General features: G+C 44.0%; 1 pseudogene; it reads right to left on the reverse strand.

The window, feature by feature from the left end:
- Positions 1-18,806, reverse strand: part of LOC121851865 — a 34,915-nt pseudogene extending 16,109 nt beyond the window's left edge.
- Positions 18,807-19,065: the final 259 nt, after the last annotated feature.

Below are 19,065 nucleotides of genomic sequence, written 5' to 3' on the forward strand. Positions count from 1 at the left end.
CATTTTCCTCATATTTCCATCGGAAAAAACATCATTGATTATAATAAGCCAGCGCGAAGTCAATCCTTGCCATGTGCCAACCTCGCTCCTAATGTAGGCTATTTTGTTAATTGGGCACGATGCCGTTGAAAATAATTTACTCTGCATTAGGCTAAGGTTGAGCACAATTGTGCACAGCTTCCAGCACTAATTATCTGATTATCGCCGGTTAATTTGCAACTCAGCGGTGTGCCTGGGATTCTGTGCGAAATCGCACCTTTCTCAACCAGCCACCCCGTAGCAAGCGCCTCCACATTGGGAATACGAGTAACACGCATCCTCCTCGCCTCACCACCCATGCAAATCAATTGGATAAGCTGGTGCACGATCGCGATCAGCCTGGCCAGCGCAGTGCCACTCCGCACCAACTTAGGGTGCAATGGTGCACTGATTCATTCATTCATTCAGGTTGATTCTTTTAGCTCAAAATAAGTGTCAATTGAAAGTGTCAAAAATCTTATTTTTCAACTTGTATATGTTGTATGTAATGTTGTCACGTGACTCCTGCGACTACGAGTAGCTGCTACACTCACCCCGGTGTGCCGAATGGGAATCAACGCATCTCTATGTATGTGTGTTGATCTTTTGCATCGTACGTAGCCGTGCTAATCGTAGATGCGATTTTGCAGGCTACTGTATAGTCACCCTTGCTAGAGACCATTATTTATTACTTATTACCATTGACTGCCAAAATGAGTGTTTCTCACTGTTTCCTGCGGTATTTGAAAAGCTACTGGTAAAACACAGTAACTGATGCGATGGCACAAATGGAGTTGCTTGATGTATTTGATCCGCACCTCTGGCGTAGTATAATGGGCAGTGCTGTTGCGTGCTGAACAAATTGTACGCTTGTTCACCCAAGAATCTCAATGAATCTCAACTCTATTTCAAGAGGGTCCTACCAAGTTTTTGGGAATTGCAATGTGTAAATCCCAATTTATTTGCAGGTAATTTCCCAGCATTTTCAAATACCAAGTTAACTGCATCTAAATTAGAATGTTCTTACGTTGTTATCCATTGCAGCCAAAGCTGTCCAGCGCTCAGATTTGGGTGTGTGTGTGAGGGGTTAGAATACCCAGACAACATCCCGTGAGATATTAAGCCCAGGTGTAAAGGTTACATTTTTATACAGCAAAGGTACACTGCTCACGAGTCAGAAAACTAGGCCACAGTCGCTAAGAAAAGCCAGCATAAAGGAGGAGGGAGAGGAAAGTGTTTGGGTATGGAATAGAGCAGTGGTTCTTAACCTGCAGGTGGCATTCATTTCTCTTGGCGCTCTCCCTGCTTCCTTTTCATCTGCTGCGAGCATAAGCTGGGCGGCTCGGTCATCCCGGTCTCCTTCAGCAACTCGGGTGGCCCTCGTGGTCCTTGACTCTCGCCGTTTCCCCTCTTCGTCTGTTGCGATTTCCGTCTCCATTCTCCAGCAGTCCCCGCTTCTTGGCAGCGTGGTCATCCCTGGCCACACGGTCAGGGCCCTCGCAGGCCTCGGGGCTGGTGGCTAGGTCTCACTTGAGATCCGGACGGGCTGGAAGGATCACCTCGATGCTCCTGGTGTCTCCCCTGGCAAGCCAGGGCAGTTTCCCCCTCATCGGGCAATTCGCCAGAATGGTGAGGCTCTGCTGTGTCTCCCGTTCTTATATAGAGCAGCAGCAGGGTGACGTCATCATTAACTCATTAACTCATCAGGTGCAAAGATTTGAGGGGGGGTTATTGTAATTATATACTTGATTAGTAATCAGGCTATTGTTACGATGCGAGTTGTAGATTAGTAATCATTTGGAATGTGTTTTATTGTGATTATGCTACATTAGTAATCAGTTAGTGTTTGTTTCCCTTATAAGGATTTGTAATGTATCTTATTTAATAATACGCTTCCAGGCCGCACTAAGCCTGTAGCTGTCTGAGCGATTAAAGTTATTTCTGTTTTTCTCAATTTCAATGGATTCTCTAATTAGTCTTTGCCAGTAGTAACTAGTTTTACACAACACTTCAACGTTGTCAAAATCAATTGAGTGTCCCTGTTGGCATGCATGTTCTGCCACTGCCGACAGTTGTGTTTGCGATAGTTTAATATTTCTCTGGTGTTCTTTTAGTCTTACACTAACGTTACGCCCTGTCTGTCCAATATAGCATCTGCCACATACACAATTAATCCGATATACACCTTCTGTTGATAATTTAGGTAATTCGTCTTTAGTGCACGTTACTAGTTGTTGAATTTTGTGTACTGTACCAAATCTTACTGTAATGTTTTGCTTTTGCAAAACACGGGCTAATTTGTCAGTTACTCCTGAGATAAATGGTATTTTTATTGTTTTAATAATCTGATCGCTTTCAGCAGTGTTGCTTTGCGATCGTGATTTGGCATTTAGTGCTCTGTTAATTTGAGCATTATTGTAGCCATTCTGTCTTAGTGCTTCTTTAACATGTTTAATCTCTCTCACTAGACTTTCACCATCTGACACTGTTTTAGCCCGATGTATGAGCGTCTTGATAAGAGAGGATTTCTGAGCTGGGTGATGATGCGAATGTGCATTCAGATAGGCATCAGTGTGCGTTTGCTTTCTGTAAACGCTGTGTGTTATTTTACCATTTAGGCCATGCCCAAGTAAAATATCCAGGAACGGGAGTGTGTTATTCACCTCCATTTCCATGGTGAACTGAATGGCCGGGTTTTGTGCATTGAGATGATTTAGAAAATCGTTAAGTGTATCTTTACCATGTGGCCAGACAACCAAAGTGTCATCCACATATCTAAACCAAAAGGATGGTTTTAATGTGCTCGAGGCAAGTGCTCTGGTTTCAAAGTTTTCCATGTACAAATTTGCTATAGCAGGAGATAAAGGAGAGCCCATTGCTGCTCCCTCCCTTTGTTTAAAAAATTCGCCTCTCCATAAGAAGTAAGCATTAAGCGGATTAAACTGATATCTTCATTGGCGTTCCTCAAAAGGTGCAGAGATTCGAAGGTAATACCAAACGCAGTTAAAATAACACATCAGATAAAGTCTTCTAAAGCTAACAAAATACTACACAAAGCTAGCGAATTATTATTAATAGAGAGAATACAACACAACATGAGTGAATTATCCAACATTTCTGAATCGATAAAGCATTTACATAAGTCCAAGTGCATTAGTGTACTTTAGGCTTTTCACTGTTAATAGTGACAGATGTTACCGTTCAAAACACTAAATTTCAGATTGATCAAGGAACAGATAACTTGCTGACACTAATGAGAAGGGTGATACTGAGATCTAGATTTCAGTAAAGAGACCAGGTCTGGCTTGAGGGCAGTGGTTAAGATGCGTAAAATGTCACGCAAGTGGGAGTCACTCATCCTTGACCTCAATTGGTTCTTGTTTAAGTTCATGACTGAGAATGTTTGCTCACACAAATATGTGGAGCCGAATAAGCTCAGCATTTTCTTAGCGAATGACCGCATTTCTGGAAACCTGCTTTTGTCCAGCTGCCGGTAAAAGTCAATAAGAGAACACTGCTGGTGTTTTCCGCGGCACTCATCATCACACTGCAGCTCAATGAGCTCCAGCTGCAGCTGTGGAGGAGCATCATCAGGGTCCACGGAGAAGGGAGAAGAGAAAAGCAACATGTCCTTTTCAATAACTGCAAAGTCCCGAAAGCATTTGTTAAATTCAACAGAAAGAGATGCGATAGCTGTTGCATAACTCTTCATTTGCGCACCGATGTTGTCCTGTGGGAAACTGTCAATGACCTCTTTCAAAGCTGGGAAGTGCGCAGTGCAGGGCTCTGTTTGGGACAAGTGTCTTTGGAAAAGTTGCAGTTTGGTTCCAAAGGCCTTGATGTGAGCGTATAGCTGGCTCACCAGTGCATCTTTTCCTTGAAGATTAACATTCAGCGCATTCAAATGCTTCGTTATGTCAACCAAAAAAGCCAGATTTGACAGCCATACAGGATCGGACAGTTCTTCCATTGGTTGTCCCTTCTCACCCAAAAAATGTCCAATTTCCTCTTTGAGAGAGAAAAATCGCTGCAGTGCGGACCCCCGACTTAGCCACCTCACATCGTTGTGATATATTACGTCACCGTATTCAGCCTGGATGTCACGCAAGAACTGCTGAAACTGTCGATGGTATAGAGCTTTAGAGCGAATAGAATTGATTGCCTTTGCCACTGGTTTCATAACATCGTCAAATTTGAGATGTTTGGCGCAGAGAGCCTGCTGGTGAATGATACAGTGAAGTTTAATAGCGTTACCTGCTTCTTCGCTGACTTTATTGCAGATCAGTGTGGACAATCCACTTCGCTCACCAGCCATGGCAGGCGCACCATCGGTAATGATCCCAGAAACTTTACTCCATGGTAGTTTCATATCATCAACAGCTTCACAAACAGAAACGAATGAATCTGTTCCTCTGGTTTGCCCTTTAAGGCTTTTGAGGTCAAGCAGCTCCTCTGTCACGTTCATGTTGTCATCAACTCCTCTTAAAAAAATAAGTAGTTGTGCAGTGTCAGATGCATCGGTGCTTTCATCGCAGGCTAATGAGAAATAATCAAAAGCCACTCCCCTGTCCCCCAGTTGTCTCTGAATATCTGACGATATGTCCTCAACTCTCCGTGCCACAGTGTTGCGTGCCAGGCAAACATTCATAAATTCTTGCTTCTTCTCGGGGCAAATGTTCTCCACCATTTTCATGACACAGTCTTTGATAAACGCACCTTCAGTAAAAGGTTTGCCATGTTTAGCTATTAACATGGCCACTTCGTAGCTGGCTTTGGTGATGTTTTCCTTTGACTCACAGGCCCACGTGAAGAATCGCTGTTGCGATGCCAGAGCAGCTTGGAGTTGCTTCACTTTTTCAGCGCAGTCACTCCCTGTTAGCTTGTCGTATGTTGTAGCATGTTTAGTCTCGTAGTGTCTCTTTACGTTGAAATCCTTAAACAAGGCAACCGTCTCTTTACAAATTAGACAAACACAATTGCTTAGATTTTCAGTGAAGAAGTATTGTAATTGTAGTTGGCCACCAGGTTTGCACACATCTCAGGAGGGATTTTGTCCCACTCCTCTTTGCAGATCTTCTCCAAGTCATTAAGGTTTCGAGGCTGTCGTTTGGCAACTCGAACCTTCAACTCCCTCCACAGCTTTTCTATGGGATTAAGGTCTGGAGACTGGCTAGACCACTCCAGGACCTTAATGTGCTTCTTCTTGAGCTACTCCTTTGTTGCCTTGGCCGTGTATTTTGGGTCATTGTCATGCTGGAATACCCATCCATGACCCATTTTCAATGCCCTGGCTGAGGGAAAGAGGTTCTCACCCAAGATTTGACGGTACATGGCCCCGTCCATGGCCCTTTGATGCGGTGAAGTTATCCTGTTCCCGTAGCAGAAAAACACCCCCAAAGCATAATGTTTCCACCTCCATGTTTGACAGTGGGGATGGTGTTCTTGGGGTCATAGGCAGCATTCCTCCTCCTCCAAACACGGCGAGTTGAGTTGATGCCAAAGAGCTCCATTTTGGTCTCATCTGACCACAACACTTTCACCCAGTTGTCCTCTGAATCATTCAGATGTTCATTGGCAAACTTCAGACGGGCATGTATATGTGCTTTCTTGAGCAGGGGGACCTTGCGGGCGCTGCAGGATTTCAGTCCTTCACGGCGTAGTGTGTTACCAACTGTTTTCTTGGTGACTATGGTCCCAGATGCCTTGAGATCATTGACAAGATCCTCCCGTGTAGTTCTGGGCTGATTCCTCACCGTTCTCATGATCATTGCAACTCCACGAGGAGAGATCTTGCATGGAGCCCTAGGCCGAGGGAGATTGACAGTTCTTTTGTGTTTCTTCCATTTGCGAATAATCGCACCAACTGTTGTCACCTTCTCACCAAGCTGCTTGGCGATGGTCTTGTAGCCCATTCCAGCCTTGTGTAGGTCTACAATCCTGTCCCTGACATCCTTGGAGAACTCTTTGCTCTTGGCCATGGTGGAGAGTTTGGAATCTGATTGATTGATTGATTGCTTCTGTGAATAGGTATCTTTTATATAGGTAACAAGCTGAGATTAGGAGCACTCCCTTTAAGAGTGTGCTCCTAATCTCAACTCGTTACCTGTATAAAAACACCTGGGAGCCAGAAATCTTTCTGATTGAGAGGGGTCAAATACTTATTTCCCTCATTAAAATGCAAATCAATTTATAACATTTTTTACATGCGTTTTTCTGGATTTTGTTGTTGTTATTCTGTCTCTCACTGTTCAAATAAACCTACCATTAAAATGATAGACTGATCATTTCTTTGTCAGTGGGCAAACGTACAAAATCAGCAGGGGATTAAATACTTTTTCCCTCACTGTAGGCCCTTGCCTTGAGCCAGTTAGAAGACAGTTGATTTGTCTTATTATCTGGCTTTATTTTTTCATTTGCGTTGACGTCAACACCGTGCATGCGCACTTGGGAGCATGGCACTCAGCCAGGCAGAAATCCACCCAGGTAATCGGCCATTCATGTTTTCTGCTATAGTGTGAATCTTTAAAAATAATTATTTTCTAACATGGGCTATTGTGCTACCAGTGTCGTAGATCATAATATGTATATTTGATTAACAAAACAGAGACATACCCAAACAACTATGCTTCTTAGGTCTTCTGTACAAAGGGTTACTAAGTCTCAAGGTCCTAGTCTGGATAAGTTTTAACAACAGGTGAAAAAAAAAATGTTCACTGATGAAGCTGGATGAACATGTGAGGTTCTGTGTTTATTGCAACACACCACTTGTTGGCAGTAGTCAATATTACCAATGTGTCCCCATATTGTATTGTTATAGCTATGCAATACCATATATATTGTCGTATAGCCATGCAATACCATATATATTGTGTTATTATCGCCATGCTATACTACACATATATTGTATTGTTATAGCCATGCTATACCACATGTATTGTATTGTTTTAGGTATGCGTTTTAGATGACAATTGTTGTCAAACATGTTGTTGCTTATTTCATTTTAGTCATATATTGCTGTGGAACATTAACTTGCTTTAAGTAATGAGTACAGGTAAACAACAATTGCAAAGGTTCACTTATTTGGAAGAATACATTTTCTAGAATTTGTATTTTGCTCATTTATATTCCATTTATATTCCAATTGTCCAATGGTGATAATGCCATCACATGATGATATGAAGTATCCATATGAAACTCTTTGAGTATGGTGTAACCCCGTGTATGATCAAACGGGCCACACAAAGAGATGGAGAAATGCGTCTGCAATCCTTGCAAGGGACCTTTTACATCCTCACACTCGCCGGGGACACTTTTTCATTTGCCCTTCTATAGAGACATATTTTGTCACTTGGCGTTAAAACTAGCATTTTTTAAAATCTTGGAGCCTTAATTTAGCCAAATTAAGTGAATAACAAAGTTATGTTCTTGTCATGAGTAATTAGACTAATTTGTGATTGGGGCGGCAGTGGCATTCTAACCAGAATCGTTCCCTCTCGCTGCGGTGGCGAGATGTTAACTCCCTAGCCTGGTTTTCAGGAGACCATGGGTTTGATCCCCGACGCTGACGCCTGTATATTTGGAGTTTGCATGTTCTCCCCCTGTTTACGTGGATGTTTCTACAGGTCTTCTGGTTTAATCCCACCACATTAAGAAACACGACTTTAGATTATTTGGCTGCTGCTATATATTCCCACATATGATAAGCCGCTTTTTTGGCCAGGCTGCTTCTGAAAAAGAGCTAATAGCTCATTGGACGTTACCTGGTAAAAACATTTTTGTTAGAATCTCAATAGTGCTTGCTCACTGCTCTGAGCCCTGCACCACATGGCCATCTATTTATTTTTCATTTAATGCTTTACTTGTGGTGCCTCATTTTATTGACGCAATGAAATTATGTTGGTGCTCTAAATGTCAAAATTATGGGCTGCTTTGTTAAGCTATCATTTGTGGCCAGGTCGCTTCTCAAAAATAAGTGAATATCTCAGTGGGCTTTGCCTGATAGGATGGAAATGGTTTAGTTGTATTTGTATGTGTCTGGGTGATTTGTTTACCTTTCTTGTACTCTGCACTATGATCATATTTTTTACTGTTTGTTGTTTTAACGTTCTTACCTGCCCCGACTATACATCTGTGAAAAAAAGCTTTATAGCTCATCAGATTCCTCCAGTATAAATACATGTTCTAATTCTGATTCTTTATAAAGGGTCTTTTTGTTCAAATTCTTTAAATAAATGCACAGGCAAATCATTGGGGCAAATTCTTCCATGACTACTACAGGGATTTTTCATATAACTCCTTAAAAATGTAGGCATTTTAACTTGGGCTGATTTCAAACCAATTGGATTCAGACATGTGCAAAGCTGATCCTGAACTTATGTGCACTGAACTTTTTGACAGAATAACCCATCTCCCGGCAGAATGGATGTTATAGTTCAAAAACGTTTTTAGTATTCCTTCAAACCTTCTTTTTAAAAGCGTCAACCAAAAATAGATAAATTAAAATCTGGTGACTATGGGCTTGAGGCGCTGCATTAATAATGCCCTCACACTGTTATGTGCTGCATTCACATATTACCCTTATGGCAGTACCCGGGGTACCATAGTACCCTGGCTTTCGCACAATGTCCGTGATGCAGTCATTTTTAGTCTGTTGATGGTCGGCGATGCGGCAATCGACTCATCTCGACGAGCTATACACGATGCACTATTCAACGTTGAATCTTTCGATAACAGATTTTTTTATGCTAATGTTTGGCAAAGAAAGACAGGATCAATTTCTGCCCCGGAGCGATGCCAGTTTTCTTCTTGAGACACCCAGGTTTCGCCTTTGGTGCCGCAGCGGTGTCCGGATCCACCATCGCGTCAATCGAAACAAGCTGGCATTTGTTCGAGCGGGTGGGGATTGCTTGCTGAATCGGGTCGTCGATCTGCGAGCTAATCTCGCTCGTGATTGCCGGTAATATGGCAGGTATTCTGGAGGAATAAAAAAGTACTTCTTTGAGAGCGAGAGCAATTTCTTTATCGTCAGGCTGCCGACAGGAGCCGTCGGCAAATGGATTGATTGCAACGTCCCCTGCTCGATCGTGTCTACGGACGAGTTCGACATTCTCCTGCTTGATCAGCGGGACGTGGACGACCTCACTGTCGGGTGTCGAGCCGAGGTGTCTCATGTTAACGAGCCCTTCATTGATCTCAAAAAAGTAGTTGAACGTGTAGCAGGTTGGCATCTGCTTGAAGTGCTTCTTCAAAATCACGTCCCAGCCCGTATAGAATGGGCGAAGTTCTGGACCATCAGGTTGGAATTGAAGTAATCCGCGGACGGGCAAATGTGACCATAGTGCGGCATGGCGAAGCTACCGCCAAAATCCTCAATCTGAATCTAGATAGTGGGAAGGCCGTTTGATTCCTGCACTGACAGGCAGTCCACTCGGGTCAACACTGGCTGCGTTGTTGTTGTCGTCGTAGTATTCCGGAACAACGGTGTCAAGGACTTTCTGATCAGGAGTGTGTTGTTTGACATACTCCTTGACGAATTTGGACACCGTTCTGTGCTGGCCGATAGCAGTAAGCGTTTACGTTCATCATCCAGAAGATCCTTGCCTTCGAGCTGGATATTGATTCTAATCCAGCAGTCACAAACGTCTTCGGCTGTATGCGTCAAGCTAAGACCAGGATAGTATATATGGACATACTGAATCCATCTTGAAAAAGACACGAAACGACAGTCCTGGGCCTCCATCTTGACATTGTATCACCGATAGAGTTCTGTCCACATGATCTTCGGCGTGACGAGGTATTGTTTGGGTCGCCGATGAGCACAGGGAAAGCCATCTTCAACCTCCCATGTTTCGGAGTCCTGTTTGATGGCGTCGAGATCAGCATTGGCAAGCGCATGATGTGCCTTGCGTATGAAGAATGTAAATTCCATCTTTGAGGACCTTACATAGATGCGCGACTTTGGAACCGCCGACAGGAATGATCAAACGAATCTCAATTTCCGATAGCCCTGACTGGATCATGTTAATAATGATCCCCTCAGACTGCTTCCATTCCGATCCATACCGGATGTCTTCATCAACGCCAAATCGTTCTGAATCTTGTTAATCGCTTCTTGACCCAGCTTGGCGATCACATGCTGCAACGCCATCATATTGCGATTGCACCATTCACGAACAATGCGACGAGGAACGGTCTGCTGCGAACCACCAACACCGACCGTCCAATGACCGCTTTCGACGCTCGATAACGTGGACAATCGCGAGAACGCCGTCCTGGAAGCCAATGATGCACCCGTCATGAATGTCGCCGCTTCTGCCACCGAAGATAACGGGTCTGCCACCAACGAAGAGACACCTGCCACAGAGGATGCCGCTCCTGCCGCTGATGCTGACGTGCTCGACATGAATGCGAGGATGTGCTTCTCCCAGCTAGTCGCGATGAAGTTGGATTCAAAATACTTTTTTAAGTCCTCGATCTCATTGAGAGCGCTGAGAAAGGCAGGTAATGGCCTGGATTCCCAATCACCAGCACTGATTTCGGATTGTTTGGTACCCCAGTCGCACAGTTAAATACACCCCTGGAAAAAATAGTGTCCCAGAAATAAAATATTTTATTGCCTCAACATTTTGTATTATTTGGTACCCGGGGTACCAACATAAGGATCATGTATCTTGTTCTCCACAAAAAAATAAATTCGTTTAATATCTTGAATTCATGGACAGAATATAAAAAATCTATACATCTCATTCACCATTATTTTCCTTGATTACATTTATTTCGCTTTGACATATTCTGCATTACGAACTTTCGGACCTCCCATCACAAAGGATATGTAGATACGTTGAAAAGGAGTGACAAGCATGGAAAATATTTGCAGCTGAAAACAAACTTCATCACCACAGTTACATCAGACTAATATTTTTTTGAGAACCATGATACTGGCTTCCAACAATGTTCCTCTATAGTAATGTTCCTCTAGAAAGCAGCTGCTATCCCCGAAACCCAAATGAGAATCGGCAATTAGGGTGAATTAACAATATATTATGTGCAGTCTGCTTCACGGTGGACGTTTAAGATCTAGTGACATTACAAAAAAAAGACTAAGCTATGTGGAAATGTTGTGGATTCACTCTTCAACACACTGGTGGGCTAAAGTAGTGAACTATTTGTCTTTTGTCAACGTGACACTTTTTTACTGATTGGCCGTGTCGGGTGGTGGAGGGTTACGACACATTTATAAATAACGCAATCTAACCCAAAACTAGATTTGAAGCTTTTGTGACTGCAAGGATCATACTCTTAGGTTTTTTTCGGTAAAGTCACGTAGGTAAAAAATAAAATTACTAAAAGTAATAATAAAATAAAATAATAAATCACGACGTTTCAGAGGCAACACAAGTCTTTGTCATCAGGTGGGACCGTCACAGCTAAAATTAATGCATCAAGTGAGGCAAAATTCCAGAGACCAGCCCTTAAATACAAGTGAAGGGGGGAAGGGCTCATCTGAATGTGGTAACCAGGGAATGGAACGTGGGGGTGGTGGGTGGGGCTACAAGAGAAATTGGCGAACGTCGTCAATGTGCAATAGAACAATCGGTGTACCTCGACCTAAACCGGTGTTGGTTGAGAATCCAAATACAAAAAAGCAGTACTGTTAAACGCTGGGGATGTCAACACTCGGTAAAGTAGAAAAGTACCTGTCAAATAAGATGGTACAAATATGTGTAGTTAACTATTTTTGCATGGTTAATAACATCTTTCCAATGATTACTCAGTTTGTACCCATCATCACGGTTGAAGTTATGTCTGTGTTTGTAAATCTGGATGGCTTCGTGTACAAACCTTTGATGGTAGCCAGAGGGTTTGCAGAGCTCCTTGGTCTCAGAAAAAACAATATCATGAGAGCCCACAACGTTGTAGCAATGATCGGCAACGGCGGAAGACTCAATTTTGCCGTGTTTCAGATCTGACTTGTGCTCGTGGACATGATCAGAGACATGACGTTTTGTTTCCCCAATGTAACAATCACCACAGCTGCAACTCAGTTTATAGACTCCAGGGTATTGCAAGTCAGGGATGACATCCTTCACAGATGGAATTAGATCACGGATTTTATGTACTGTACTGAATCGGACTTGGATCTTATGTTTGTTTAGAATTTTGGAGATCTTATTGCCTGCTATGTATGGCTACGTGATAGTTTGATCGGAGTTTCAAGTGGCTGTTTCTGTATGGTAGGAGAAACAGCTTGGCGGATGGTGCGGTCAGGGTATCCGTTCATCCTGAGGGCCCGATGTACATGTCTTAATTTACTGGCCAGGTGGTGTTGGTCAGAAATGCCATGAGCTCTGTGGTATAGCGTTTTGATGAGATCATTATTTTGAGATGGGTGGTGGTGGGAATCAGGTTTCAAGTAGGAATCTGTGCGGGTGGCTTTCCTGTAGACAGAATGTTCCAAGGATCCGTCAGGTCTTCTCTCAAACAGACATGTTCATGGAAAAGTTTGAATCAGACGCCATCCAGACATCCACCCTGCGTCCTTCCCTGTGGAAGAGGTATGTGGATGACACTTTCGTCATTTGGCCACATGGTCTCCCAGCATTGAACCACTTCTTGGACCACATCAATTCCAGACACCCATCCATCAGATTCACCATGGAAGTGGAGAAAAATGGCAAACTACCATTCTTAGATATTCTGTGAGGAAGGAAGCCACGTAATTATGTGTTGCATCATAATCTTCATGATCTTCCTATTGTAAATGAAGAAATTCGAGGCCTAGAGCCTCATGGTGTCAGCTGACCTGACAGATTGTTTGGTGGGGCTGATGCACGGTACAACGTCTTTATAAACAGCTCTCATGGCCATAGTACACACTCGTTTTCCATTTAAATGTGGTGCAATCACAAAGTCACAGGTATACATAATGTAGCTCCAGAGCAAGGATCCACTCCTAGACAGCAGCTTTGACTCAATCAGCTATCCATTGTATAATTTGTCGAAAAAGGATCCCAAAAATATATCCCTGGAATGCTGGAATCCCTTTCATATTGGGCAGCACTGTTTGGTTCCCTCAAAGAAAGGGAAACAACTCTTGACTTCTGACATTGTTGCTGAAAAAATATTTTCCCATGGATCACACCATTGTGACACGATCACATGAAACAGACTGCATGGGGTTTTCTTCTTGTTATTGTTGTTGTTAATTATTTCCTGTTCCGAGATGTCTGCAAGTTGCAGGGTGGGTCCGTTTCACTGTAGTGGCATGACCACACTCTACGATACCTGCCGCAAAACTGTGCCATACGCCCTCAGGCGTGACCTTTTTAGTTCTGATTTCATTCCGATGACATTCATACACGTGCATACAAGCATGCCATCGAAACGGAATTGGAAGATGAACTGATGTACACACACGTACGTCATTGGAATGGGATGAGCGCTCTGGCCCATTACCCACACTCCTTTGCGGCTGGCATGCCGCCCAGCCACACGGACAAGCAGCTGGATACTAATTTAAGCAGAGATGTGACACACTGAGAGCAATTCTCCGTGTTACGAGTTTTGCTTCTCGGTGGGGAGGAGCCACTGGTTTAGTTGCTGGGTTGGGGGTGCAGGCGTAATGCCTCCCTTGGCTACAGGCCACCACAGCAGTTTGGCTCCACAGTTGACGGCTCAGGGGGACCACACACACACCTGGGACTCATGTCTCCGGTGCCGAGTGGTGGCTCACTACTTAATTTTTGAGGAAGCAACAATCCCCAGCTAATTTTTTCAAAATTACAAGTGTTATTTTGTTGTTGCTGTTAATGAAATGACCACGGTTTTTTTTTATCAGACGCCCAAGAGACATTTAAACCCCAAGATGCCAGAAATGAAGATCACTAATTACTGAAGGCATGATCTGTGTTTTGTTGAGGTTATCAATGTTGTACGGTGCGAGAGATGTCAATGGAATTTGGGAGGGCTTCGTCCAGAGTGGATTGACCGTGAGTGACGATGAGAACTAACAGTTGTAGAGTAAGCTTCAATCAAGCCTCTTCTGTTGATGTCATTTCCCTCGCTCTGTATGCAATAGGTCGTGGGTTAGAACCCCACCCTGACGATGCGTGTATATTTGGAGTTTGCATGTTTTCTCTACCCGTGGCCATGTGGATTTTTCTCAGGGTCCTCCGTTTTTTTCTTCCACACCTAGAATCAACGTCATACGTTTAGAGTATTTAGCTGCTATAAATTTCAACGTAATAAACCACTTCCTTGAGCTACGATTTGTGGCCAGATTGCTTGTGAAAAAGAGCTACATAGCTGAGTGGGCCTGACCTGGTCAAATATAAATAGTTAAACGTATCAATTGCAATATGCACTAAACGCTCCATTACAGCCACCGCCACGATCCAGATGCATGCCCACCGCCACGCTCCCCACACGCTACCCACACACCACCACGCTCCCCACACAAGTGCACCACCACGCTCCCCACACGCTCCCTACACGCACACACCGCCACATGCGCACACCGCCACAATCTCCACACACGCGCACACCGTCGAACGCACGAGCAGCGCAGTGGCGCCGCGGGCCCACCTCGGTCGGTGTCGTACAGGTAGACAAACTGACGCCACTTGTAGTGCGCGATGAGGTCGAGCAGGGCGATGGTGATCGACGGCCGCAGCTGCAGGATGAAGGACGTGTTTCCCTCGGCCGGGAAGCTAGGCGTGATGAAGGACACGTGCAGGGCGCCACAGAAAGACGTCAGCGTGTTCACCGACTTCTTGTCGTAGAAGCCAAAAATGGCAAAAACGCCACGCGAAAACTGCGAGCAGACTGGGAGAGAGGCACGCGGAAGCAAGGGTGAAAGGTCAAGACACTGAGTAGTTGGGAAATTTGCTTCACAGTAATACGAACGATTGCTGAGGAAGCACAGAAAGCCGCAAGGCAGCAGTGAAGCGGTGAGCCAGCACCAACAATTGGACAGGCTCTGCAGTCCTCTGTACACGAAGATATCTTCAGCCAAGTAATGATTGTTGGGAAAGCGATACCACAATTAACTGTCACATGGTGACATCGTTTTGAATGACGTCGCAGCAAGACTGGATGGCAGGCGATGTGTGCAGTGCCAGAAACCAATCATCACCCCCTGATGAAGGCCGCATTGCTGCTGTGTGGAGCAGCCACAACTGAAATTTGTTGGGCTGAAACAACTCACATCTGAGTTATTAGATGGCAGCCAATTTGCCGAGAAGTCCGCACATCAATACGGCAGTTAGATACTTAAATTACGAGTTAAATGCCATATATTTAAAATATAACTTTTGGATTGCACCTTGCATAGCAGAATGCTTTACTCTCCGAATTATATCACCGAGTCTTAAATATCCATTTATGTTACAAGCCTAAAATGTAGTTAATCCTTTGGTGATAATGATAGTGGTGACAAAAAAACAACGATCATAGTGATAATAGCATCGTCCATTGTAAAAAGAAAACTGGCTGAAACGTAAGCCAGTCTGTTGATAACTAGTCAAATCACCATCCTAAAGCGTATTTATAATGTATTTTTTACCATTCATCAGCATGACAGTTAACTTTCTCTTTGACAGATACTACTGTACGATTAAAGAGATTTGTGCTATCAATAGATTCCTGCACGACCATTAAGCTAAAACTTGTATTCTGGCATTATTGTATTTTTAACTGCAGTTGGTGAGCAATAGGCCACAGTCCTGCCTCGCAATGTGGCGAGCACACGCAGAGCAAGGCTGGTGAGGGTACCAGCGAGGTAGTTGACATCTCGCCTTCAAGAAGGCATCACGGGTATCGCATCTCCGTTTAGCATGGTTGGCTATGTATGGGGCGAAATAAGTTTAACGTATACACATCGCGTGACAGGCAGGCCACCGCCCGCGGTTGTTGTCCGGAGAGACTGCTCCCTGCCACGGGACCGTGTAGTTGCTACCAACTAGCTCGCAGTGGATGGGAGGGGGTTAGTAGAGCTGTGTGGACCGTGTGCTAGAAATGGAGGTGGCACCACGGGCCGGCGTTTCACCCAGCGTGGGTGGGACGAACGTGATTTGACAGGTTAGTCCGCTCGTCTCACACTAACATCCTACACCAGGTTACCAGTGAAAGCGATTATCGTTCAGAATAATAATGGGACACGGAATAATTCCACTTATCCATGACTCATATCATGTGCCACAGCTGTAGGGTCTGCAAAAATAACCTCTTATTGTCTGCGGACAACCGTGCAAGACACGGGGATCCACAAGATTGGTCCACCATATTTCTGTGAAAAAATGACTTATCCTGTAGGGGTAGTGGCGCAGTTGTCAGCATGCTGCACTGTGAATGTGAGATCTGGGTTCGATTCCTGGCCAGTGCTAACGTCGGTGGTGAGCGATATCCGAATCTGTACTGGCCCGCACCTCGGATTAGCATGGTTGGCTACGTACAGTGCGAAAAAAGTTCAACATACACTACACATACACACTACATACTACACTATACACTACACTACGTGCTACACTATATACTACTATACGATACACTATACACTGCTATACACTATACTTTACTATATACTACACCACTGTACTAAATTGAAAACGAATATCTTTAGAACGGCTTGTTGTGTTTAGTCTGTTGTCCTTTCCCCCGCACCTCGCAGTAGCATGGTTGGTTACGTACGGTGCGAATAAAATTCAACATACATGCATACGGCCCCACTTTGCGAACCGGCGCTTGCCAGTGTGGTGAAGTGTGGTCAAATAGCACCCTTGTCTGAATGTATGCATGTTGAACTTCTGTCGCACCGCACGTAGCCAACCGTGCTAATCGGACAGGCGTGACTGGAGGAGGCTGTCATACGCCAGTGGATTGGCAAAGGGCTGTACTTAATATAATTATTGTTATGATGAATATTTTACAATGGTAATGCTTGTGACAGTAATGATACAAAAATAAAGGTAACGTACAATATGAGTCTGTAAATTGCTGTCATGAATTTAGGTCATGCATTATGTCTCTGTTTAAGTACATAAATTCTGAATAAACATATCCAGTGAACGGGTTAACACCTCAAGGTAAGGGTTGGTGGGTAATGAAAATGTATGAAACTCCCAAATATATTGTTAATATCAGAAGGCAGTCCAGCAAGTGTCCCCTTGTAAGGGTGGCTATTCTCTGGCCACTCTGGTTTCATCCGCATGCAAAACACGACTTTAGGAGACATCTCGACGCAGGGACATCAGCGAGGCTTTCCTGGGTGAACGTGAATAATCGTAATTATATGTTATATGTTATACTCATCGCTGCTGTTGTTGTGGCTGAATCTTGCTGTGTTGCTTTTTCATGTTTGGCAGACGTGCTGATGGAGCTTAAATGATGAATCACTATCTTCACTAGTCGCCTACAAGCAGAATGTATTACTCCGTTTTAATTTCATGAAAACAAATACGTTTGACATATGAGCCAGAACATTTATCCAGTGTCATCAGAACATTCTACACCACTTTCCAAGCTTTGTCTTAAATCGATATCAGATTTTAGAACGCTCACATGCATGCATACAAAAAAGTGCACAAACACCCACACACAAGACAAATACAAAATACAAAAATCCCCCGTATAGCCTTAACAAACTGTTATGGCAAGTGCTGTAAACGAGCACCTATAAATGCCAGCACGGCACACGAGGGCGTGGGTGACCAGCATCACTCCCGGCCGCATTCGTCTTCCTCAGTGGCAATGTTTACACACCGTACCAGGTACTCATTTGAGGCAGAGTCGACCTAGGAGGGCCCAAGACCGGTTCAGATAATCACCACGGCTGTTGGCCGTGAGTGGAACCGAACTCGGGGCACCAGGTTCGTAGCGCAGTGTGCTAACGATACACCAGTACCGCTCTTCACACACGCACAAAAACACGTGCACACACAAAGAGACACATATCCCCTGTTTACACTTCATAGATAAAAGAAGAAAGTGCTGGTAATGAGCGCCAACTACTAAGGTAGTTGATTGGAATAGCAAGCATGGCAGTAGCAATACAAAAGCGATAAGTAGGCGACTAACCACCGGTATAGGTCACACTTCTCTTTCTGCTCACATTACTCAACTTAGAAATTCCCTCCTATCGTCTCTTTTCCCAATTTGTTACAACCTTGGCGCTTTGGACCTGTGCTCAGCAGCCGTGATCAAAGAAACATGCCTGGCCACTGAAACATTTTTATGCGGAATCATGTCTGCATTAACCACAATACCTGTGGTCAGAATGCAAACAAAAACATACTCTGAAAATATATGCATTGTCCTTGAAACTGATTGGTCCACACCAGCGACAGCTTTCTTTTGAGCTTCGTCTCTAACGGTGTTAGACCAGAGGACGCCAAAAGGCGTACAGCTCATTCCTTGTAAAAAGCTTTCAGTTTTGTTGCCAGAAAAAAGGAGAAAACCTATTCTTATATTTTGGTACTAGCAAAGGAGATCCCATGATGTAGATGCTCACCCAGAGCTTTCATTACTCTTATAGTACATTGTCTTTGAGCTGTACGCCTTTTGGCGTAATTTAATTTAGTTGTTTTAATTTATTTTATTTTATTTTTTACCTACGTGACTTTACCGAAAAAACAACGAGTATGAATCCTTGCAGTCACGAAAGCTTCAAATCTAGAATCCTTAGAGACTGTTAGGGTACGTGCTGTCAGCGAGTGCCTATTGCGGCTGGCATGGTGCACAACACCACGGAGTGTCCAGCCGCTCCAGTCCACCTTTGTCTCATCGGTGCTCATGTTTACACACTGCACTGGGTACTCATTTGCGGTCGAGTCGACCTATGGAGGCCTAGGACCGGTTCAGATACCACTGTTCAAAGAAAATGAAGATAACGTTTTAGGATAAAATAAAATTTAATTGACATTGGCACAATGTGGCAGTTGATGTTGCAAGATATTATAATGCAACTCTGCAGTGTATGGCACACTGACAACGGCTTGTTGCATTGCTGAGTAGAGGTCAGCCACAAAAGCAGGGGTCAACCGTACAACCCTT

The sequence above is a fragment of the Callorhinchus milii genome, unplaced genomic scaffold (assembly GCF_018977255.1).
Source record: "Callorhinchus milii isolate IMCB2004 unplaced genomic scaffold, IMCB_Cmil_1.0 Scaffold171, whole genome shotgun sequence".
NCBI classification, from domain to species: Eukaryota; Metazoa; Chordata; class Chondrichthyes; order Chimaeriformes; family Callorhinchidae; genus Callorhinchus; species Callorhinchus milii.